This window comes from Anas platyrhynchos, chromosome 7, assembly GCF_047663525.1.
Source record: "Anas platyrhynchos isolate ZD024472 breed Pekin duck chromosome 7, IASCAAS_PekinDuck_T2T, whole genome shotgun sequence".
NCBI classification, from domain to species: Eukaryota; Metazoa; Chordata; class Aves; order Anseriformes; family Anatidae; genus Anas; species Anas platyrhynchos.
In genome coordinates this window covers 549662-572821 of record NC_092593.1, presented here as the reverse complement: position 1 = coordinate 572821, position 23160 = coordinate 549662, and the positions used below count along the sequence as shown (strand labels likewise).

General features: G+C 47.2%; 5 long non-coding RNA genes across 5 annotated transcripts; all 5 read left to right on the top strand.

Moving 5' to 3' along the window:
• Nucleotides 1-1950: 1950 nt before the first annotated feature.
• LOC140002936 (uncharacterized) lies at nucleotides 1951-2846 on the top strand. Its single transcript, XR_011810642.1, has 3 exons — nucleotides 1951-2064; nucleotides 2553-2613; nucleotides 2774-2846. It is a non-coding gene; the product is annotated as an uncharacterized lncRNA (long non-coding RNA).
• Nucleotides 2847-4065: 1219 nt separating this feature from the next.
• On the top strand, nucleotides 4066-5755 carry LOC140002935 (uncharacterized). Its single transcript, XR_011810641.1, has 4 exons — nucleotides 4066-4132; nucleotides 4304-4356; nucleotides 4748-4841; nucleotides 5426-5755. It is a non-coding gene; the product is annotated as an uncharacterized lncRNA (long non-coding RNA).
• A 6001-nt stretch (nucleotides 5756-11756) lies between these two features.
• LOC140002902 (uncharacterized) lies at nucleotides 11757-12686 on the top strand. The gene is made up of 3 exons (XR_011810531.1): nucleotides 11757-11904; nucleotides 12393-12453; nucleotides 12614-12686. It is a non-coding gene; the product is annotated as an uncharacterized lncRNA (long non-coding RNA).
• Nucleotides 12687-13905: 1219 nt separating this feature from the next.
• Nucleotides 13906-15596, top strand: LOC140002901 (uncharacterized). Its single transcript, XR_011810530.1, has 4 exons — nucleotides 13906-13972; nucleotides 14144-14196; nucleotides 14588-14681; nucleotides 15266-15596. It is a non-coding gene; the product is annotated as an uncharacterized lncRNA (long non-coding RNA).
• Nucleotides 15597-21683: 6087 nt separating this feature from the next.
• On the top strand, nucleotides 21684-22613 carry LOC140002900 (uncharacterized). Its single transcript, XR_011810529.1, has 3 exons — nucleotides 21684-21831; nucleotides 22320-22380; nucleotides 22541-22613. It is a non-coding gene; the product is annotated as an uncharacterized lncRNA (long non-coding RNA).
• Nucleotides 22614-23160: the final 547 nt, after the last annotated feature.

Here is a 23160-nt window from a genome sequence, read left to right as displayed (position 1 = left end):
CTCCTAGATTTTTCTTCAAATGTAAATGAAAGGTTCTTGCTAATTCCCGTTGAAAATATTTCATTTACTTTCTTGGTTGTATTGTCCTTTCTATGTTCAAAGCTGAGGCAAAAATACGGTAAATTTTGCTTCTAGAAACACCGCAGTTCTTTTGTCTGCACTCCGCATGCTGTAAACTAGGGATAGGTGACAAATAAATAAAAAAATAAATAAAAGAACACAGCTGCTGCTCCTGCTCTCTTTCTTGTTTTTTGCCCCCTTCTCTTTCCCAGGTGATTGGGTTTGGGTGCTGGGCGGGGCCAAATGTTATACGAGCCCTAGGCATTCTATCAGAGAGCTCCTTCTGCGTGGGCTGCTCTTTGGGGTCGGTGCTTTGTTTATTCTTCTGTTAGCTACATGCAGGGTTCTTTTCGTGGGTCAGAGTCTTGTACGATATTTTAGAGGAAACCAATCTAGTAGTACGTGCATTTATTGCATGAAGCTCTTTGGAGGTGATTGTTATAGCACTTTTATGGATAGGAGGTCAATGTTGTTTTGTGTGTTTGCTTTGTTGTTCTAGGTCCCTCATGATTTTTGCAGGGTTATAGGGCAGATGCCACCAGGTCTACCCCTTTTGTTGTTTTTGTTTTGTTTGATTTATTTTTCTTATTTTCTTTTTCGGAAGGGGGTTTGCGATTTGAGCGTCCTATTTTGGGGGGGTTTGGGATTTGAGCATCCTAATTTTGTGGGCTTGGGCGCTGTGAGCGTCTTAAGTGTTTGGGTTAGGGCTTTTAGGCATAGGTCTTCAGGGGTTTAGTGTGGTGGATAGTTTGGGTTAGGTCTGTAGGGGTTTCGAGGATTTTTAGGGTTAGGGCTTGCGGCTTTTTTGTGCAAGGGCGGTAAGGGCTAGGGTTCCAGGGAGTGCTGTTAAATGGAGTTCTCGACGACACGGCCTCTGATTGGCCGTGCCGGCTGTGCAGGGAATGCTGGTAGGTGTAGTTTTCCGGCACAAGGCTTTCCGGTAGGCCGCGTTGAGTGCCCAGAGCATGCCGGGAAATGTAGTTCTGGGACTCCGGACTTCCGGGAGGCCATGCAGAGCGCCCAGAGCATACCGGGAAATGTAGTTCTGGGACTCCGGACTTCCGGGAGGCCATGTTGGGCGCCCAGAGCACACCGGGAAATGTAGTTCTGGGACTCCGAACTTCCGGGAGGCCATGTTGAGCGCCCAGAGCACACCGGGAAATGTAGTTCTGGGACTCCGAACTTCCGGGAGGCCATGTTGGGTGCCCAGAGCACACCGGGAAATGCAGTTCTCGGGGACTAGGGCTGGGGCTAGGGTTAGAGTTTAGGGTGAGGGTTGGGGTTAGGGTTAGGGCTAGTGAATGCTGGTTCTCTGTGTTTGCAGATGACGGTGAGCGTGTTTAAACTAATTCCAGTTGAAGAAGTTTCAGTTACTTGCTTGGTGACATTATCAGTTCAACATTAAAAGCTGCAGCAAAAGCAAAAGGGGAGTTTTGCTTGTAGAAACACCACAGGTCTCTTGTCTGCTCTCGGAATGTTTTTGAGATAAACCAGATTTTAAAAAACAAAGGGAAAAAAAAAAACCACAGCTGCTTCTTTTGCTCTCTTCCTACTTTCTTGTGCTTTGCCCCTCCCCTTTCCCAGGTGATTGGGTTTGGGTGCTGGGCGGGGCCGAATGGTATATGAGCCCCAGGCATGCTATCAGAGAGCTCCTTCTGCTTGGGCTGCTCTTTGGGGTAAGTGCTTTGTTTTTCCTTCAGTCAATTGCAGGGTTCTCTAGGCAGACTGGAGCCTATGGATTTCTGGATTTTAAGTGCTTGGAATTCACTCAGTAGCGGGATGTTTAGTAGGGGCTGCTGGCTCACTGTTTTTTTTGGGATGGTGGGATACTCTTCTGTTTTTGAGCTATATTTTAGTCTCTAGATGTATAAACCCACTTGTGTAACTCTCCAGAGGACTAAAACCAGCTTGATTGAATGCTACATATGGCTTGGCAGCGTAGATGCAGCATTACCAAGAGACTGAGCAGGGTTGTATCAGAGTCACCTCTTTCATCTGCAAAGGGTAAGTTTGATTACCCCTGCCGGGGCTGCTGTGTGTGCATGTCTTTTTGGCATTTGTGGAGCTCAGTTGTTTTTCTTTGTGTGTGTGCATGTTTTTATTTATTTATTTATTTATTTTTATTTTTGAGGGTCAAACAGTGTGTTTGCTGAGCGTGGTTAGAATGAGGAGGTGGGGAGCTGCTCAGGACTGGAAGGTTTGGTTTCTAGGAGTATGCGGCATCCTTCCTGTGCGACGTGACTAATTGTTGGGCTGGAACGTTCCAGCTTTTGTGTGTGTTGGGCAATGTAGCTTGTGTAGTGTGTGTCGTGTGGTCTAGGCAGAGTTTGCTGTGGTGCAGTGGGCGAAGAATCTCAGGTAGAGCTGGTGAGCAGCTGAAGTACCAGAGCTGGGAAGAGAGAGGTCGTGCAGCAGGTACGCTGTGGCTGTGAGGTGCCTCAGACTGTGCTTTTCTGTCTTTTTTTTTGTTTTGTTTTGTTGTTTTTTTGCAGGTGCTTTGTGCGGTCGTGGACAGGAAAGGGAAATCCTCGTGTCGCGGAGCAGTGAGGGAAGGTGGGTGTTGTCAGCCTGGTCATCCCTTATCTGAAGCGAAGGGAAGACGCTCAGGTGTTTCCCTGTGAGGTTCCGAAGTGAGACTGTTTGGGATAGAGGAGCAGTGTGGCAGGTGGGTGCTTGCAAGCACAGTGGTTCTTTTGTCCTTTTGTGTTCCCAGGTGGCGTGGGTGATGCTGGCCGCTCCTTTCAAGCTTGGACCTAATTTGCAGGTCCAGAGGCAAGTGGAGTGCTGTTTTGAAAGGATAAAAGTAAAGCTGGGGTCGCTTATGTTGTTGAGGGATGGGTGCTACTGCTGGCAGCTGAATGTTTATCTTCTGCCTGTGTTTTGCCTTTCATTAGGCTGAAGTGCAGTGCAGGATGTCTCAACCAGCTGCCTCTGCAGTGACTCTGGTGCGTGATGAGCAGAGGTAGCTGTTAATTTTGGGGGTGTGGTTGTCACTGAAGTTATTTTCCTACATCCAATAGAGTAAAATTCCAGTTTGCCTTTTAGAGGTGCTATAAGTGGGTAAAGAGAAGAGATGGAAGCATGTGCCGCGTGGGGCAGGCAAGCGGCTGAGGTACAGGAGGGGATGAGAGTATGTGACTTTTTCCTGGGGGTGGAATGGAATTGATTGTTTTGGTGTATAGTCTGTTTTGCTCCGAGATCTTTCATTCATGGTAAATAAAAGTTTGAGCCAATTCCAGTTGGGAATGTTCCAGTTACGACCCAGCGAGTACTGTCCTTTTAATGTTAAAAAAAAATGCGGCAAAAGCATGGGTGCAGATCTGTTTCAGGTCTTGTGCATCATATTCGGTTCGAGATCGCGTCTGTTTCCATCCTCACTCTTGCAGAAGTCATCTGGGCCGCATCAGGAGCTCTTCCTTAGGAAATCAATTCCCAAGCGTCTTCTTAGGGGGTTTTCAGTCCCCATCCTTCTGGTCTCTTGTCTCGAAGGCAGGCTTTTTAGGCCTCCATCATCCCAGTTCTGGCAGTTGCTTCCAGTCGCGTGTCGTGACATTTGAGTCTCTCCTGGGGTCTGGTGCAGAGCACCTGTTCTGACTTGCTGTTGCTGTAGGGCTTTCTTTTTGGGGGTCACTTTTTCTTGTGCCTTGTGTTGTGTGTTTTGTTTGTAGTGTTTGTGGCGTGCCTGTGTGTGTGTACGTGTTTGGTCTGGAGCTGTCCTGCCTGGCAGTTAGTGATGACAGGTAACGTGGCAGTGCATGGGTGTACTAATACATTGTCTGGACTGTTTTGGTAAAGATATCCAGTCTGCCTCTGGGCACGTACTGAAGGGCAGCTGGCACAGTCATCTCTGTGGTGTTTGGCAGACTGGAGGGGGGAGAGTTGAGCTGCTTGCGAGCAACTGCTCGCATAGCACTTGAACGGTGTGCTTGAGGAGGTCTGTCGAATCTTGAAAGCTTACAGATATGGGGTTTTGAATTTTTTATTTTTATTTCTTTCCTGTCCCCAGTAGAGCGTAAACCTTTGGAGGAACCTGTCACAGGAAAGAGCTCCTTCTGGAACTGTTCAGCACTCGGTAGGCAACTCGGTGACTGGCTTGATCTACTTCTGAGGTGCTGAGGCAAGGGGGCTGCTGTTTTGAAACGATAGTATTGTAAATGGGGTCCCTTTTGTGTTGTTGAGGGATGGGTGCTAATGCTGGCAGCTGAATGATTGATTCTCTTGTGACTGTTTTCATTTGTTAAAGCTGAAACACAGTGTACGACACGGGACTTGACGACCAGAGCTGCTTTTGGCAAGGTGAGTGATGAACAGCTATAGAAGGTACTTTAGGGGTGCAGTTGTCACTGCAGTTACTGAACTACACCAAGTACGGTAAAAACCCTGTTTATATTTCAGGGGTGTTGTAGCTGGCCTAAGAGAGCAGATGGAAGCGTCTGCCTCGAGGGGAGGGGAGGGCACGGAGGTAAGGCAGCAGCTGAGAGTAACTGTCCCAGCTGTGCTGTGGCTTTGGATGCTGCTTCAGCCTATGCTTTTCTTTTTGTTTCACATTTGTCTCACACAGGCTGAGTGGGGCCAAGCTGCACTCTGAAGAGCAGCACGAGAAGGGCAGGCTGGTTGTGAGCTGGATTGGAGCAGAACTGCCAAGTAGCACGAGGTGAGTGCGAAGGGTATCCATCTTGCTTTGCAGGTGCCATGGCAGGCTCTCCACAGAAGCGGTTGAGGATTTGAGAAGAGGTTGCAGATGATCAAGGAGCGACACGTGCAGGGATGGCTTGAAAAGGGTATGTCTGCTTTCTCTTCTGTTTATCAGGTGTCCCAGGCAATGTGGGCTGTGGTGTTAGTCTTTAGAATCGGAACAAAGCAGGTGCTGAAATGCTGTGTCTGTTTTTTTTTGTGTTGGGGTTGCACCTTGGTGAGTGTAGGGATGGGTTTTAAGTGGGTGCAGCGGAGGGCCTGGCCCCAGTGTCCTGTAGTGTGTTTTGACCCATCAGCATAGCCTTTTGGTTCTCAGGTAGCCTACTGAAGTAAGTGATTTTTCCTGCGAGTGGAATGGAATTGATTTTTTTTTTTTTTTGGCGTGCAATCAGTTCTGCTCCTAGATTTTTCTTTTTATGTAAATAAAAGATCGAGCTAATTCCAGATGGAAAAAAAAAAAATCAGTTACTTTCTTGGTCAGTTTGTCCTTTTAATATTCAAAGCTGCAGCAAAAGCATGGGGATTTTTGTTTCTAGAAACACCCTAGCTCTCCTGTCTGCACTCTGCGTGCTGTTGAGCTAAGCCATATAAACGAATAAAGAAACCACAGCTACTGCTCCTTTCTGATTTTTTTTTTTTTTTTTGTGCTTTCCCCCTTGCACTTTCCCAGGTGATTAGCTTCAGGTTCCAGGTGGGACCTAGTGGTAACTGAGTTGCAGGTATTCCATGACAGAGCTCCTTCTGCCTGGGCTGCTTTTTGGGGTAAGCGCTTTGTTTTTCCTTCAGTCAGTTGCAGGGTTCTTTAGGTGGGTCAGAGTCTATGGACTGATGCGTTTTCCAGTAGAAACCGGTACGCATGTCTTTTTGAGTTGGTAACTGGTAGGATCTGTCACTGTAAAGCAATCTAGTAGTAGGTGCCTGTATTGCACGCAGCTCTTCCTCAGGTGAGTAGTTATGGCAGTTTTACGGATGGTATGGTGATGTTACTTTGTGTGTTTGCTTTGTGGTTCTGGGTCCATTCTGATTTTTGCAGAATTACGGGGCTTTTTGTGATTCTTTGCCTGTATGTCAAATATTATCAAAGTTACAACCTTGCTGTCAAAGTGATGGAGCAGGGTTTAGTTGAAATGTATCATGGAAGCTCCCTGTGTGAGCATGTGTCTGAAAATGGCAGCAGTGGGCACGTAAGGGGTAGTCTGTTTCAAGTTTAGGGACAGCTTGTTATATTTCTGGAGCTTTTGCCTGTGTGTTTTCTGTCTGTCGAGTCTTTAGACCATAAAGCCTTCTAGGCTTTATGTCCTTGAATTTACGTATTAGAAGTACGTTTATGAGGGGTTGCCAGGTACGTTGTTTTTGGGAAACTGTGGGGTATGGTTCCTTGAGTGCATAAGTGCAGTAGTGCCAAGAGAGTGAGCAGGGCCACCTTCTTCATCTCTGCAGAATAAGTCTGTTCGGGCACACTTCTCAGGCAAATGTAGTGAGCAGATGAGGGAAAGGAGCTGGGAACAGAGAGGTATTTCACAGTAGCATGTTGCATCAGTAGTAGTCAGCGTTGCGGAGGAGGTGGGTGTCAGGGCTGGCATGCTAGTGAATGCTGGTTCTCTGTTTTTGCAAGTGATGATGAACCTGTTTGACGTAATTCCATTTGAAAAAGTTCCAGTTACTGGCCTGGTCGTGTCGTCCTTTCAATGTTAAAAGCAGCAGCAAAAGCATGGGGATTGTTGCTTCTAGAAACACCACAGGTCACCTGTCTGCTCTCTGCATGTTTTTCAAGTAAAGCAGATCTTTAAAAACAAACAAACAAACAACAAACAAACAAAGAAACAAAAAAAAAAAAAAAAAAAAAAACAATAAAAAACAGCTGCTGCTGCTCCTGCTTTGTTTCTACTTCCTTGTGCTTTGCCCCTCCCCTTTTCCAGGTGATTGGGTTTGGGTGCTGGGCGGGGCCGAATGGTATATGAGCCCCAGGCATGCTATCAGAGAGCTCATTCTGCCTGGGCTGCTCCTTGAGGTAAGTGCTTTGTTTTTCCTTCAGTCAGTTGCAGGGTTCTCTAGGCAGGCCGGAGTTTATAGATTTCTAGAATTTTTAAGTGCTTGGAATTCACTTAGGAGAGGGATGTTTAATAGAGGTTTCTGGCTCACTGTTTTTTGGGATGGTGGGATACTCCTCTGTTTTTGAGCTATATTTTAATCTCTAAATGTATAAACCAGCAGTAGGTAAACATTAGGAGGAACCGGTCAAAGGTAACAGCGCTTTCTGGAACCGTCAAGTTCTTGTTCGGCAACGTAGTGACTGGTTTGATCTACTTCACAGATGGAGAGGCAAGTGGACTGCTCTCTTTGAAATAATAAAATTGAAAACATAAAGTTTGTCAAAGATGGCAGTGCATGTTTGCAGTCTGTTTATTGCTTTTGCCAGTGGTAGATAACATTTATAAGGAATCGGTCAAAGGAAAGAGCGCCTTCTGGAACTGTGAAGCTCTGTGTTGGCAACTCGGTGACTGGCTGGACCTACTGTCCATCTCCAGAGGGAAGCGGACTGCTGTTTTGAAATTAAAAAATACTAATGAAAAAAATAAAAATATGGTGCTGCTCTATGGCGCCCGGAGGACTGCCACTCTGCATGGCAGTTAAAAAGAATGTGGTTTGGAGATGGAGAGCCACAGAGATGAAGCAGCTGGGAAGAGAGACACAAGTATTGCAGTAGGTAGGCTGTGGTTATGAGGTGCCTCAGGATGTGCTTTTTTTCTTGTTTCCGCCCTTCCCTCGTGCAGCCTTGGAGAGATGAAGTCCCCATGGTGTGGAGTGGTGCAAAAAGGTAAGAGGGTTGTCAGCCCGGTCAGTTTTCTTCACCAATGCTAAGGCAAGTCTTTGAAGAGAAACAGCCTGGTTGCTTGTGCTGCACCCTGTTGAACTAAGCCAGACCAAAACCAGGGCTGCCGTTCCTCCTGCTCTCTTTACCTCTTCTCATCTTGCAAAGGAATGGTCCAGCAATTCGGGTTAATAGGGGACAAGAGAACAAAGGGGTTTCAGAATAACTGCTAACTGTTATGACTATTGCATGGGGCACTATGCAAGTCTCTGACATCCAGCCAAGATGGACAAAGGAGAAGGACAAGGGAAAAGCCTGGGAGGAAGACTATGAGCCTTCAGTACAAGAGACCCGCAGAGGGACCACCAGAGACTGATAACACATGCGTCAGTGGGCGGGTTCGGATTCCAGGAACTAGTTATAATAACCCTGCCTTTTCTAGAAGTAGTAATGAATATGTATTAGCCTAGGAGCATAAAAACCAGCCGCCTGCTGTGACTTGTGTGCGTCTCGGTGGAGCAGAGACTCCCGGCGCACCCAGTGCTGTTTGCTTACCTCTATTCATTTAATAAATTGTAAACTTTGATTGTAATCCTATTTGGGACTTAGTCATTTATTACAACAGACAACCTTGTAAAATGCAGACAACCAGAATCCTTACAACAATTAAGTGGAAATCACGGTGTAAGAAACATTACCACCTCAAAGAGTAAAAGCCTCGAAAGAAATGTGACTTGTAACAGGCCAGCAGCTGTGTGTTTTTGGTGAAGCACCAGATAGAGTATGAACCTGGATTGCACAGTTAATGGGGAAACGGGAGGGTCCTGGTCCTTGGGAGGGGAAAAAAAAAAGTATATAAACTGTGTATGGAATCGGTAGGTGCCCTCCTGCTCGCGGGACACCCGCCATTGTAATCTCAAATAAAAATGCTGCTGTACTGAGATCCTCTCCTGAGCCTATGTTATTTCCCAAAGATTGATTCACGGTTTTAAGGTTTCAGGGATAGGGCCCTAGGGTTGGGTTTCAGGGTAAGCGTTCTCAGGGTTTATGTTTAGGATTTTAAGGTTTTTAGTTTTAGGGTTGGAGTTTTAACGGTTAGGATTTTAGGGATTTGAGGGTTAGGGTTTTAAGGGTTTCAGGGTTAGCGTGTTAGGGTTTTAGAGTTTTTTGGGTTGTAGTGTTGATAGTTTTTTTAGGGTTAGGTTCTTAGGGTTTTATTTTTGGACGGTTATTTACGGTTAGGGTTTTAAGATCTTATTATTTATTTTTTCAGGTTAGGTTCTCCTGGGTTAGGGTTTTGAGCGTCTTAATATTTTGGGTTGGGTTTGGGATTTGAGCGTCCTATTTTGGGGGGGTTGGGATTTGAGCGTCTTAATTTTGTGGGCTTGGGCGCTGTGAGCGTCTTAAGTGTTTGGGTTAGGGCTTTTAGGCATAGGTCTTCAGGGGTTTAGTGTGGTGGATAGTTTGGGTTAGGTCTGTAGGGGTTTCGAGGATTTTTAGGGTTAGGGCTTGCGGCTTTTTTGTGTGAGGGCGGTAAGGGCTAGGGTTCCAGGGAGTGCTGTTAAATGTAGTTCTCGACGACTCGGCCTCTGATTGGCCGTGCCGGCTGTGCAGGGAATGCTGGTAGGTGTAGTTTTCCGGCACAAGGCTTTCCGGTAGGCCGCGTTGAGTGCCCAGAGCATGCCGGGAAATGTAGTTCTGGGACTCCGGACTTCCGGGAGGCCATGCAGAGCGCCCAGAGCATACCGGGAAATGCAGTTCTCGGGGACTAGGGCTGGGGTTAGGGTTAGGGCTAGTGAATGCTGGTTCTCTGTGTTTGCAGATGACGGTGAGCGTGTTTAAACTAATTCCAGTTGAAGAAGTGTCAGTTACTTGCTTGGTGACATTATCAGTTCAACATTAAAAGCTGCAGCAAAAGCAAAAGGGGATTTTTGCTTCCAGAAACACCCCAGTTCTCCTGTCTGCACTCTGCATGCTGTTGAGCTAAGCCTTATGAATAAGTAAATAAACCAGAGCTGCTGCTGCTCCTCTTTTTGCTTTTTTGTGCTTTCCCCGCATGCGACCTCTGCCGCCGCCTGCTGGTGGAAAACGAGTACTGCAGGCGGCCGGGGGCCGCGCATGCTCGGTGACGCCCGAGGGCGCCCCTCTGCCGCCACCTGCTGGTGGAAAACGAGTACTGCAGGCGGCCGGGGGGAGCTCATGCCCGGTGACGCCCGAGGGCGCCCCTCTGCCGCCGCCTGCTGGTGGAAAAGAGTACTGCAGGCGGCCAGGGTCCGCGCATGCGCGTTGCTTATTACGTCTTTTTTTTTTTTTGATGTGTAATTTCCTACGCTCCTAGATTTTTCTTCAAATGTAAATGAAAGGTTCTTGCTAATTCCCGTTGAAAATATTTCATTTACTTTCTTGGTTGTATTGTCCTTTCTATGTTCAAAGCTGAGGCAAAAATACGGTAAATTTTGCTTCTAGAAACACCGCAGTTCTTTTGTCTGCACTCCGCATGCTGTAAACTAGGGATAGGTGACAAATAAATAAAAAAATAAATAAAAGAACACAGCTGCTGCTCCTGCTCTCTTTCTTGTTTTTTGCCCCCTTCTCTTTCCCAGGTGATTGGGTTTGGGTGCTGGGCGGGGCCAAATGTTATACGAGCCCTAGGCATTCTATCAGAGAGCTCCTTCTGCGTGGGCTGCTCTTTGGGGTCGGTGCTTTGTTTATTCTTCTGTTAGCTACATGCAGGGTTCTTTTCGTGGGTCAGAGTCTTGTACGATATTTTAGAGGAAACCAATCTAGTAGTACGTGCATTTATTGCATGAAGCTCTTTGGAGGTGATTAATTGTTATAGCACTTTTATGGATAGGAGGTCAATGTTGTTTTGTGTGTTTGCTTTGTTGTTCTAGGTCCCTCATGATTTTTGCAGGGTTATAGGGCAGATGCCACCAGGTCTACCCCTTTTGTTGTTTTTGTTTTGTTTGATTTATTTTTCTTATTTTCTTTTTCGGAAGGGGGTTTGCGATTTGAGCGTCCTATTTTGGGGGGGTTTGGGATTTGAGCATCCTAATTTTGTGGGCTTGGGCGCTGTGAGCGTCTTAAGTGTTTGGGTTAGGGCTTTTAGGCATAGGTCTTCAGGGGTTTAGTGTGGTGGATAGTTTGGGTTAGGTCTGTAGGGGTTTCGAGGATTTTTAGGGTTAGGGCTTGCGGCTTTTTTGTGCAAGGGCGGTAAGGGCTAGGGTTCCAGGGAGTGCTGTTAAATGGAGTTCTCGACGACACGGCCTCTGATTGGCCGTGCCGGCTGTGCAGGGAATGCTGGTAGGTGTAGTTTTCCGGCACAAGGCTTTCCGGTAGGCCGCGTTGAGTGCCCAGAGCATGCCGGGAAATGTAGTTCTGGGACTCCGGACTTCCGGGAGGCCATGCAGAGCGCCCAGAGCATACCGGGAAATGCAGTTCTGGGACTCCGAACTTCCGGGAGGCCATGTTGAGCGCCCAGAGCACACCGGGAAATGTAGTTCTGGGACTCCGAACTTCCGGGAGGCCATGTTGGGTGCCCAGAGCACACCGGGAAATGCAGTTCTCGGGGACTAGGGCTGGGGCTAGGGTTAGAGTTTAGGGTGAGGGTTGGGGTTAGGGTTAGGGCTAGTGAATGCTGGTTCTCTGTGTTTGCAGATGACGGTGAGCGTGTTTAAACTAATTCCAGTTGAAGAAGTTTCAGTTACTTGCTTGGTGACATTATCAGTTCAACATTAAAAGCTGCAGCAAAAGCAAAAGGGGAGTTTTGCTTGTAGAAACACCACAGGTCTCTTGTCTGCTCTCGGAATGTTTTTGAGATAAACCAGATTTTAAAAAACAAAGGGAAAAAAAAAAACCACAGCTGCTTCTTTTGCTCTCTTCCTACTTTCTTGTGCTTTGCCCCTCCCCTTTCCCAGGTGATTGGGTTTGGGTGCTGGGCGGGGCCGAATGGTATATGAGCCCCAGGCATGCTATCAGAGAGCTCCTTCTGCTTGGGCTGCTCTTTGGGGTAAGTGCTTTGTTTTTCCTTCAGTCAATTGCAGGGTTCTCTAGGCAGACTGGAGCCTATGGATTTCTGGATTTTAAGTGCTTGGAATTCACTCAGTAGCGGGATGTTTAGTAGGGGCTGCTGGCTCACTGTTTTTTTTGGGATGGTGGGATACTCTTCTGTTTTTGAGCTATATTTTAGTCTCTAGATGTATAAACCCACTTGTGTAACTCTCCAGAGGACTAAAACCAGCTTGATTGAATGCTACATATGGCTTGGCAGCGTAGATGCAGCATTACCAAGAGACTGAGCAGGGTTGTATCAGAGTCACCTCTTTCATCTGCAAAGGGTAAGTTTGATTACCCCTGCCGGGGCTGCTGTGTGTGCATGTCTTTTTGGCATTTGTGGAGCTCAGTTGTTTTTCTTTGTGTGTGTGCATGTTTTTATTTATTTATTTATTTATTTTTATTTTTGAGGGTCAAACAGTGTGTTTGCTGAGCGTGGTTAGAATGAGGAGGTGGGGAGCTGCTCAGGACTGGAAGGTTTGGTTTCTAGGAGTATGCGGCATCCTTCCTGTGCGACGTGACTAATTGTTGGGCTGGAACGTTCCAGCTTTTGTGTGTGTTGGGCAATGTAGCTTGTGTAGTGTGTGTCGTGTGGTCTAGGCAGAGTTTGCTGTGGTGCAGTGGGCGAAGAATCTCAGGTAGAGCTGGTGAGCAGCTGAAGTACCAGAGCTGGGAAGAGAGAGGTCGTGCAGCAGGTACGCTGTGGCTGTGAGGTGCCTCAGACTGTGCTTTTCTGTCTTTTTTTTTGTTTTGTTTTGTTGTTTTTTTGCAGGTGCTTTGTGCGGTCGTGGACAGGAAAGGGAAATCCTCGTGTCGCGGAGCAGTGAGGGAAGGTGGGTGTTGTCAGCCTGGTCATCCCTTATCTGAAGCGAAGGGAAGACGCTCAGGTGTTTCCCTGTGAGGTTCCGAAGTGAGACTGTTTGGGATAGAGGAGCAGTGTGGCAGGTGGGTGCTTGCAAGCACAGTGGTTCTTTTGTCCTTTTGTGTTCCCAGGTGGCGTGGGTGATGCTGGCCGCTCCTTTCAAGCTTGGACCTAATTTGCAGGTCCAGAGGCAAGTGGAGTGCTGTTTTGAAAGGATAAAAGTGAAGCTGGGGTCGCTTATGTTGTTGAGGGATGGGTGCTACTGCTGGCAGCTGAATGTTTATCTTCTGCCTGTGTTTTGCCTTTCATTAGGCTGAAGTGCAGTGCAGGATGTCTCAACCAGCTGCCTCTGCAGTGACTCTGGTGCGTGATGAGCAGAGGTAGCTGTTAATTTTGGGGGTGTGGTTGTCACTGAAGTTATTTTCCTACATCCAATAGAGTAAAATTCCAGTTTGCCTTTTAGAGGTGCTATAAGTGGGTAAAGAGAAGAGATGGAAGCATGTGCCGCGTGGGGCAGGCAAGCGGCTGAGGTACAGGAGGGGATGAGAGTATGTGACTTTTTCCTGGGGGTGGAATGGAATTGATTGTTTTGGTGTATAGTCTGTTTTGCTCCGAGATCTTTCATTCATGGTAAATAAAAGTTTGAGCCAATTCCAGTTGGGAATGTTCCAGTTACGACCCAGCGAGTACTGTCCTTTTAATGTTAAAAAAAAATGCGGCAAAAGCATGGGTGCAGATCTGTTTCAGGTCTTGTGCATCATATTCGGTTCGAGATCGCGTCTGTTTCCATCCTCACTCTTGCAGAAGTCATCTGGGCCGCATCAGGAGCTCTTCCTTAGGAAATCAATTCCCAAGCGTCTTCTTAGGGGGTTTTCAGTCCCCATCCTTCTGGTCTCTTGTCTCGAAGGCAGGCTTTTTAGGCCTCCATCATCCCAGTTCTGGCAGTTGCTTCCAGTCGCGTGTCGTGACATTTGAGTCTCTCCTGGGGTCTGGTGCAGAGCACCTGTTCTGACTTGCTGTTGCTGTAGGGCTTTCTTTTTGGGGGTCACTTTTTCTTGTGCCTTGTGTTGTGTGTTTTGTTTGTAGTGTTTGTGGCGTGCCTGTGTGTGTGTACGTGTTTGGTCTGGAGCTGTCCTGCCTGGCAGTTAGTGATGACAGGTAACGTGGCAGTGCATGGGTGTACTAATACATTGTCTGGACTGTTTTGGTAAAGATATCCAGTCTGCCTCTGGGCACGTACTGAAGGGCAGCTGGCACAGTCATCTCTGTGGTGTTTGGCAGACTGGAGGGGGGAGAGTTGAGCTGCTTGCGAGCAACTGCTCGCATAGCACTTGAACGGTGTGCTTGAGGAGGTCTGTCGAATCTTGAAAGCTTACAGATATGGGGTTTTGAATTTTTTATTTTTATTTCTTTCCTGTCCCCAGTAGAGCGTAAACCTTTGGAGGAACCTGTCACAGGAAAGAGCTCCTTCTGGAACTGTTCAGCACTCGGTAGGCAACTCGGTGACTGGCTTGATCTACTTCTGAGGTGCTGAGGCAAGGGGGCTGCTGTTTTGAAACGATAGTATTGTAAATGGGGTCCCTTTTGTGTTGTTGAGGGATGGGTGCTAATGCTGGCAGCTGAATGATTGATTCTCTTGTGACTGTTTTCATTTGTTAAAGCTGAAACACAGTGTACGACACGGGACTTGACGACCAGAGCTGCTTTTGGCAAGGTGAGTGATGAACAGCTATAGAAGGTACTTTAGGGGTGCAGTTGTCACTGCAGTTACTGAACTACACCGAGTACGGTAAAAACCCTGTTTATATTTCAGGGGTGTTGTAGCTGGCCTAAGAGAGCAGATGGAAGCGTCTGCCTCGAGGGGAGGGGAGGGCACGGAGGTAAGGCAGCAGCTGAGAGTAACTGTCCCAGCTGTGCTGTGGCTTTGGATGCTGCTTCAGCCTATGCTTTTCTTTTTGTTTCACGTTTGTCTCACACAGGCTGAGTGGGGCCAAGCTGCACTCTGAAGAGCAGCACGAGAAGGGCGGGCTGGTTGTGAGCTGGATTGGAGCAGAACTGCCAAGTAGCACGAGGTGAGTGCGAAGGGTATCCTTCTTGCTTTGCAGGTGCCATGGCAGGCTCTCCACAGAAGCGGTTGAGGATTTGAGAAGAGGTTGCAGATGATCAAGGAGCGACACGTGCAGGGATGGCTTGAAAAGGGTATGGCTGCTTTCTCTTCTGTTTATCAGGTGTCCCAGGCAATGTGGGCTGTGGTGTTAGTCTTTAGAATCGGAACAAAGCAGGTGCTGAAATGCTGTGTCTGTTTTTTTTTGTGTTGGGGTTGCACCTTGGTGAGTGTAGGGATGGGTTTTAAGTGGGTGCAGCGGAGGGCCTGGCCCCAGTGTCCTGTAGTGTGTTTTGACCCATCAGCATAGCCTTTTGGTTCTCAGGTAGCCTACTGAAGTAAGTGATTTTTCCTGCGAGTGGAATGGAATTGATTTTTTTTTTTTTTTGGCGTGCAATCAGTTCTGCTCCTAGATTTTTCTTTTTATGTAAATAAAAGATCGAGCTAATTCCAGATGGAAAAAAAAAAAATCAGTTACTTTCTTGGTCAGTTTGTCCTTTTAATATTCAAAGCTGCAGCAAAAGCATGGGGATTTTTGTTTCTAGAAACACCCTAGCTCTCCTGTCTGCACTCTGCGTGCTGTTGAGCTAAGCCATATAAACGAATAAAGAAACCACAGCTACTGCTCCTTTCTGATTTTTTTTTTTTTTTTTGTGCTTTCCCCCTTGCACTTTCCCAGGTGATTAGCTTCAGGTTCCAGGTGGGACCTAGTGGTAACTGAGTTGCAGGTATTCCATGACAGAGCTCCTTCTGCCTGGGCTGCTTTTTGGGGTAAGCGCTTTGTTTTTCCTTCAGTCAGTTGCAGGGTTCTTTAGGTGGGTCAGAGTCTATGGACTGATGCGTTTTCCAGTAGAAACCGGTACGCATGTCTTTTTGAGTTGGTAACTGGTAGGATCTGTCACTGTAAAGCAATCTAGTAGTAGGTGCCTGTATTGCACGCAGCTCTTCCTCAGGTGAGTAGTTATGGCAGTTTTACGGATGGTATGGTGATGTTACTTTGTGTGTTTGCTTTGTGGTTCTGGGTCCATTCTGATTTTTGCAGAATTACGGGGCTTTTTGTGATTCTTTGCCTGTATGTCAAATATTATCAAAGTTACAACCTTGCTGTCAAAGTGATGGAGCAGGGTTTAGTTGAAATGTATCATGGAAGCTCCCTGTGTGAGCATGTGTCTGAAAATGGCAGCAGTGGGCACGTAAGGGGTAGTCTGTTTCAAGTTTAGGGACAGCTTGTTATATTTCTGGAGCGTTTGCCTGTGTGTTTTCTGTCTGTCGAGTCTTTAGACCATAAAGCCTTCTAGGCTTTATGTCCTTGAATTTACGTATTAGAAGTACGTTTATGAGGGGTTGCCAGGTACGTTGTTTTTGGGAAACTGTGGGGTATGGTTCCTTGAGTGCATAAGTGCAGTAGTGCCAAGAGAGTGAGCAGGGCCACCTTCTTCATCTCTGCAGAATAAGTCTGTTCGGGCACACTTCTCAGGCAAATGTAGTGAGCAGATGAGGGAAAGGAGCTGGGAACAGAGAGGTATTTCACAGTAGCATGTTGCATCAGTAGTAGTCAGCGTTGCGGAGGAGGTGGGTGTCAGGGCTGGCATGCTAGTGAATGCTGGTTCTCTGTTTTTGCAAGTGATGATGAACCTGTTTGACGTAATTCCATTTGAAAAAGTTCCAGTTACTGGCCTGGTCGTGTCGTCCTTTCAATGTTAAAAGCAGCAGCAAAAGCATGGGGATTGTTGCTTCTAGAAACACCACAGGTCACCTGTCTGCTCTCTGCATGTTTTTCAAGTAAAGCAGATCTTTAAAAACAAACAAACAAACAACAAACAAACAAAGAAACAAAAAAAAAAAAAAAAAAAAAAAAAAATAATAAAAAACAGCTGCTGCTGCTCCTGCTTTGTTTCTACTTCCTTGTGCTTTGCCCCTCCCCTTTTCCAGGTGATTGGGTTTGGGTGCTGGGCGGGGCCGAATGGTATATGAGCCCCAGGCATGCTATCAGAGAGCTCATTCTGCCTGGGCTGCTCCTTGAGGTAAGTGCTTTGTTTTTCCTTCAGTCAGTTGCAGGGTTCTCTAGGCAGGCCGGAGTTTATAGATTTCTAGAATTTTTAAGTGCTTGGAATTCACTTAGGAGAGGGATGTTTAATAGAGGTTTCTGGCTCACTGTTTTTTGGGATGGTGGGATACTCCTCTGTTTTTGAGCTATATTTTAATCTCTAAATGTATAAACCAGCAGTAGGTAAACATTAGGAGGAACCGGTCAAAGGTAACAGCGCTTTCTGGAACCGTCAAGTTCTTGTTCGGCAACGTAGTGACTGGTTTGATCTACTTCACAGATGGAGAGGCAAGTGGACTGCTCTCTTTGAAATAATAAAATTGAAAACATAAAGTTTGTCAAAGATGGCAGTGCATGTTTGCAGTCTGTTTATTGCTTTTGCCAGTGGTAGATAACATTTATAAGGAATCGGTCAAAGGAAAGAGCGCCTTCTGGAACTGTGAAGCTCTGTGTTGGCAACTCGGTGACTGGCTGGACCTACTGTCCATCTCCAGAGGGAAGCGGACTGCTGTTTTGAAATTAAAAAATACTAATGAAAAAAATAAAAATATGGTGCTGCTCTATGGCGCCCGGAGGACTGCCACTCTGCATGGCAGTTAAAAAGAATGTGGTTTGGAGATGGAGAGCCAGAGAGATGAAGCAGCTGGGAAGAGAGACACAAGTATTGCAGTAGGTAGGCTGTGGTTATGAGGTGCCTCAGGATGTGCTTTTTTTCTTGTTTCCGCCCTTCCCTCGTGCAGCCTTGGAGAGATGAAGTCCCCATGGTGTGGAGTGGTGCAAAAAGGTAAGAGGGTTGTCAGCCCGGTCAGTTTTCTTCACCAATGCTAAGGCAAGTCTTTGAAGAGAAACAGCCTGGTTGCTTGTGCTGCACCCTGTTGAACTAAGCCAGACCAAAACCAGGGCTGCCGTTCCTCCTGCTCTCTTTACCTCTTCTCATCTTGCAAAGGAATGGTCCAGCAATTCGGGTTAATAGGGGACAAGAGAACAAAGGGGTTTCAGAATAACTGCTAACTGTTATGACTATTGCATGGGGCACTATGCAAGTCTCTGACATCCAGCCAAGATGGACAAAGGAGAAGGACAAGGGAAAAGCCTGGGAGGAAGACTATGAGCCTTCAGTACGAGAGACCCGCAGAGGGACCACCAGAGACTGATAACACATGCGTCAGTGGGCGGGTTCGGATTCCAGGAACTAGTTATAATAACCCTGCCTTTTCTAGAAGTAGTAATGAATATGTATTAGCCTAGGAGCATAAAAACCAGCCGCCTGCTGTGACTTGTGTGCGTCTCGGTGGAGCAGAGACTCCCGGCGCACCCAGTGCTGTTTGCTTACCTCTATTCATTTAATAAATTGTAAACTTTGATTGTAATCCTATTTGGGACTTAGTCATTTATTACAACAGACAACCTTGTAAAATGCAGACAACCAGAATCCTTACAACAATTAAGTGGAAATCACGGTGTAAGAAACATTACCACCTCAAAGAGTAAAAGCCTCGAAAGAAATGTGACTTGTAACAGGCCAGCAGCTGTGTGTTTTTGGTGAAGCACCAGATAGAGTATGAACCTGGATTGCACAGTTAATGGGGAAACGGGAGGGTCCTGGTCCTTGGGAGGGGAAAAAAAAAAGTATATAAACTGTGTATGGAATCGGTAGGTGCCCTCCTGCTCGCGGGACACCCGCCATTGTAATCTCAAATAAAAATGCTGCTGTACTGAGATCCTCTCCTGAGCCTATGTTATTTCCCAAAGATTGATTCACGGTTTTAAGGTTTCAGGGATAGGGCCCTAGGGTTGGGTTTCAGGGTAAGCGTTCTCAGGGTTTATGTTTAGGATTTTAAGGTTTTTAGTTTTAGGGTTGGAGTTTTAACGGTTAGGATTTTAGGGATTTGAGGGTTAGGGTTTTAAGGGTTTCAGGGTTAGCGTGTTAGGGTTTTAGAGTTTTTTGGGTTGTAGTGTTGATAGTTTTTTTAGGGTTAGGTTCTTAGGGTTTTATTTTTGGACGGTTATTTACGGTTAGGGTTTTAAGATCTTATTATTTTTTTTTTTCAGGTTAGGTTCTCCTGGGTTAGGGTTTTGAGCGTCTTAATATTTTGGGTTGGGTTTGGGATTTGAGCGTCCTATTTTGGGGGGGTTTGGGATTTGAGCGTCTTAATTTTGTGGGCTTGGGCACTGTGAGCGTCTTAAGTGTTTGGGTTAGGGCTTTTAGGCATAGGTCTTCAGGGGTTTAGTGTGGTGGATAGTTTGGGTTAGGTCTGTAGGGGTTTCGAGGATTTTTAGGGTTAGGGCTTGCGGCTTTTTTGTGTGAGGGCGGTAAGGGCTAGGGTTCCAGGGAGTGCTGTTAAATGTAGTTCTCGACGACTCGGCCTCTGATTGGCCGTGCCGGCTGTGCAGGGAATGCTGGTAGGTGTAGTTTTCCGGCACAAGGCTTTCCGGTAGGCCGCGTTGAGTGCCCAGAGCATGCCGGGAAATGTAGTTCTGGGACTCCGGACTTCCGGGAGGCCATGCAGAGCGCCCAGAGCATACCGGGAAATGCAGTTCTCGGGGACTAGGGCTGGGGTTAGGGTTAGGGCTAGTGAATGCTGGTTCTCTGTGTTTGCAGATGACGGTGAGCGTGTTTAAACTAATTCCAGTTGAAGAAGTGTCAGTTACTTGCTTGGTGACATTATCAGTTCAACATTAAAAGCTGCAGCAAAAGCAAAAGGGGATTTTTGCTTCCAGAAACACCCCAGTTCTCCTGTCTGCACTCTGCATGCTGTTGAGCTAAGCCTTATGAATAAGTAAATAAACCAGAGCTGCTGCTGCTCCTCTTTTTGCTTTTTTGTGCTTTCCCCGCATGCGACCTCTGCCGCCGCCTGCTGGTGGAAAACGAGTACTGCAGGCGGCCGGGGGCCGCGCATGCCCGGTGCCGCCCGCGGGTGCCCCTCTGCCGGCGCCTGCTGGTGGAAAACGAGTACTGCAGGCGGCCGGTGGCCGCGCATGCTCGGTGACGCCCGAGGGCGCCCCTCTGCCGCCACCTGCTGGTGGAAAACGAGTACTGCAGGCGGCCGGGGGGAGCTCATGCCCGGTGACGCCCGAGGGCGCCCCTCTGCCGCCGCCTGCTGGTGGAAAAGAGTACTGCAGGCGGCCAGGGTCCGCGCATGCGCGTTGCTTATTACGTCTTTTTTTTTTTTTGATGTGTAATTTCCTACGCTCCTAGATTTTTCTTCAAATGTAAATGAAAGGTTCTTGCTAATTCCCGTTGAAAATATTTCATTTACTTTCTTGGTTGTATTGTCCTTTCTATGTTCAAAGCTGAGGCAAAAATACGGTAAATTTTGCTTCTAGAAACACCGCAGTTCTTTTGTCTGCACTCCGCATGCTGTAAACTAGGGATAGGTGACAAATAAATAAAAAAATAAATAAAAGAACACAGCTGCTGCTCCTGCTCTCTTTCTTGTTTTTTGCCCCCTTCTCTTTCCCAGGTGATTGGGTTTGGGTGCTGGGCGGGGCCAAATGTTATACGAGCCCTAGGCATTCTATCAGAGAGCTCCTTCTGCGTGGGCTGCTCTTTGGGGTCGGTGCTTTGTTTATTCTTCTGTTAGCTACATGCAGGGTTCTTTTCGTGGGTCAGAGTCTTGTACGATATTTTAGAGGAAACCAATCTAGTAGTACGTGCATTTATTGCATGAAGCTCTTTGGAGGTGATTAATTGTTATAGCACTTTTATGGATAGGAGGTCAATGTTGTTTTGTGTGTTTGCTTTGTTGTTCTAGGTCCCTCATGATTTTTGCAGGGTTATAGGGCAGATGCCACCAGGTCTACCCCTTTTGTTGTTTTTGTTTTGTTTGATTTATTTTTCTTATTTTCTTTTTCGGAAGGGGGTTTGCGATTTGAGCGTCCTATTTTGGGGGGGTTTGGGATTTGAGCATCCTAATTTTGTGGGCTTGGGCGCTGTGAGCGTCTTAAGTGTTTGGGTTAGGGCTTTTAGGCATAGGTCTTCAGGGGTTTAGTGTGGTGGATAGTTTGGGTTAGGTCTGTAGGGGTTTCGAGGATTTTTAGGGTTAGGGCTTGCGGCTTTTTTGTGCAAGGGCGGTAAGGGCTAGGGTTCCAGGGAGTGCTGTTAAATGGAGTTCTCGACGACACGGCCTCTGATTGGCCGTGCCGGCTGTGCAGGGAATGCTGGTAGGTGTAGTTTTCCGGCACAAGGCTTTCCGGTAGGCCGCGTTGAGTGCCCAGAGCATGCCGGGAAATGTAGTTCTGGGACTCCGGACTTCCGGGAGGCCATGCAGAGCGCCCAGAGCATACCGGGAAATGCAGTTCTGGGACTCCGAACTTCCGGGAGGCCATGTTGAGCGCCCAGAGCACACCGGGAAATGTAGTTCTGGGACTCCGAACTTCCGGGAGGCCATGTTGGGTGCCCAGAGCACACCGGGAAATGCAGTTCTCGGGGACTAGGGCTGGGGCTAGGGTTAGAGTTTAGGGTGAGGGTTGGGGTTAGGGTTAGGGCTAGTGAATGCTGGTTCTCTGTGTTTGCAGATGACGGTGAGCGTGTTTAAACTAATTCCAGTTGAAGAAGTTTCAGTTACTTGCTTGGTGACATTATCAGTTCAACATTAAAAGCTGCAGCAAAAGCAAAAGGGGAGTTTTGCTTGTAGAAACACCACAGGTCTCTTGTCTGCTCTCGGAATGTTTTTGAGATAAACCAGATTTTAAAAAACAAAGGGAAAAAAAAAAACCACAGCTGCTTCTTTTGCTCTCTTCCTACTTTCTTGTGCTTTGCCCCTCCCCTTTCCCAGGTGATTGGGTTTGGGTGCTGGGCGGGGCCGAATGGTATATGAGCCCCAGGCATGCTATCAGAGAGCTCCTTCTGCTTGGGCTGCTCTTTGGGGTAAGTGCTTTGTTTTTCCTTCAGTCAATTGCAGGGTTCTCTAGGCAGACTGGAGCCTATGGATTTCTGGATTTTAAGTGCTTGGAATTCACTCAGTAGCGGGATGTTTAGTAGGGGCTGCTGGCTCACTGTTTTTTTTGGGATGGTGGGATACTCTTCTGTTTTTGAGCTATATTTTAGTCTCTAGATGTATAAACCCACTTGTGTAACTCTCCAGAGGACTAAAACCAGCTTGATTGAATGCTACATATGGCTTGGCAGCGTAGATGCAGCATTACCAAGAGACTGAGCAGGGTTGTATCAGAGTCACCTCTTTCATCTGCAAAGGGTAAGTTTGATTACCCCTGCCGGGCCTGCTGTGTGTGCATGTCTTTTTGGCATTTGTGGAGCTCAGTTGTTTTTCTTTGTGTGTGTGCATGTTTTTATTTATTTATTTATTTATTTTTATTTTTGAGGGTCAAACAGTGTGTTTGCTGAGCGTGGTTAGAATGAGGAGGTGGGGAGCTGCTCAGGACTGGAAGGTTTGGTTTCTAGGAGTATGCGGCATCCTTCCTGTGCGACGTGACTAATTGTTGGGCTGGAACGTTCCAGCTTTTGTGTGTGTCGGGCAATGTAGCTTGTGTAGTGTGTGTCGTGTGGTCTAGGCAGAGTTTGCTGTGGTGCAGTGGGCGAAGAATCTCAGGTAGAGCTGGTGAGCAGCTGAAGTACCAGAGCTGGGAAGAGAGAGGTCGTGCAGCAGGTACGCTGTGGCTGTGAGGTGCCTCAGACTGTGCTTTTCTGTCTTTTTTTTTGTTTTGTTTTGTTGTTTTTTTGCAGGTGCTTTGTGCGGTCGTGGACAGGAAAGGGAAATCCTCGTGTCGCGGAGCAGTGAGGGAAGGTGGGTGTTGTCAGCCTGGTCATCCCTTATCTGAAGCGAAGGGAAGACGCTCAGGTGTTTCCCTGTGAGGTTCCGAAGTGAGACTGTTTGGGATAGAGGAGCAGTGTGGCAGGTGGGTGCTTGCAAGCACAGTGGTTCTTTTGTCCTTTTGTGTTCCCAGGTGGCGTGGGTGATGCTGGCCGCTCCTTTCAAGCTTGGACCTAATTTGCAGGTCCAGAGGCAAGTGGAGTGCTGTTTTGAAAGGATAAAAGTAAAGCTGGGGTCGCTTATGTTGTTGAGGGATGGGTGCTACTGCTGGCAGCTGAATGTTTATCTTCTGCCTGTGTTTTGCCTTTCATTAGGCTGAAGTGCAGTGCAGGATGTCTCAACCAGCTGCCTCTGCAGTGACTCTGGTGCGTGATGAGCAGAGGTAGCTGTTAATTTTGGGGGTGTGGTTGTCACTGAAGTTATTTTCCTACATCCAATAGAGTAAAATTCCAGTTTGCCTTTTAGAGGTGCTATAAGTGGGTAAAGAGAAGAGATGGAAGCATGTGCCGCGTGGGGCAGGCAAGCGGCTGAGGTACAGGAGGGGATGAGAGTATGTGACTTTTTCCTGGGGGTGGAATGGAATTGATTGTTTTGGTGTATAGTCTGTTTTGCTCCGAGATCTTTCATTCATGGTAAATAAAAGTTTGAGCCAATTCCAGTTGGGAATGTTCCAGTTACGACCCAGCGAGTACTGTCCTTTTAATGTTAAAAAAAAATGCGGCAAAAGCATGGGTGCAGATCTGTTTCAGGTCT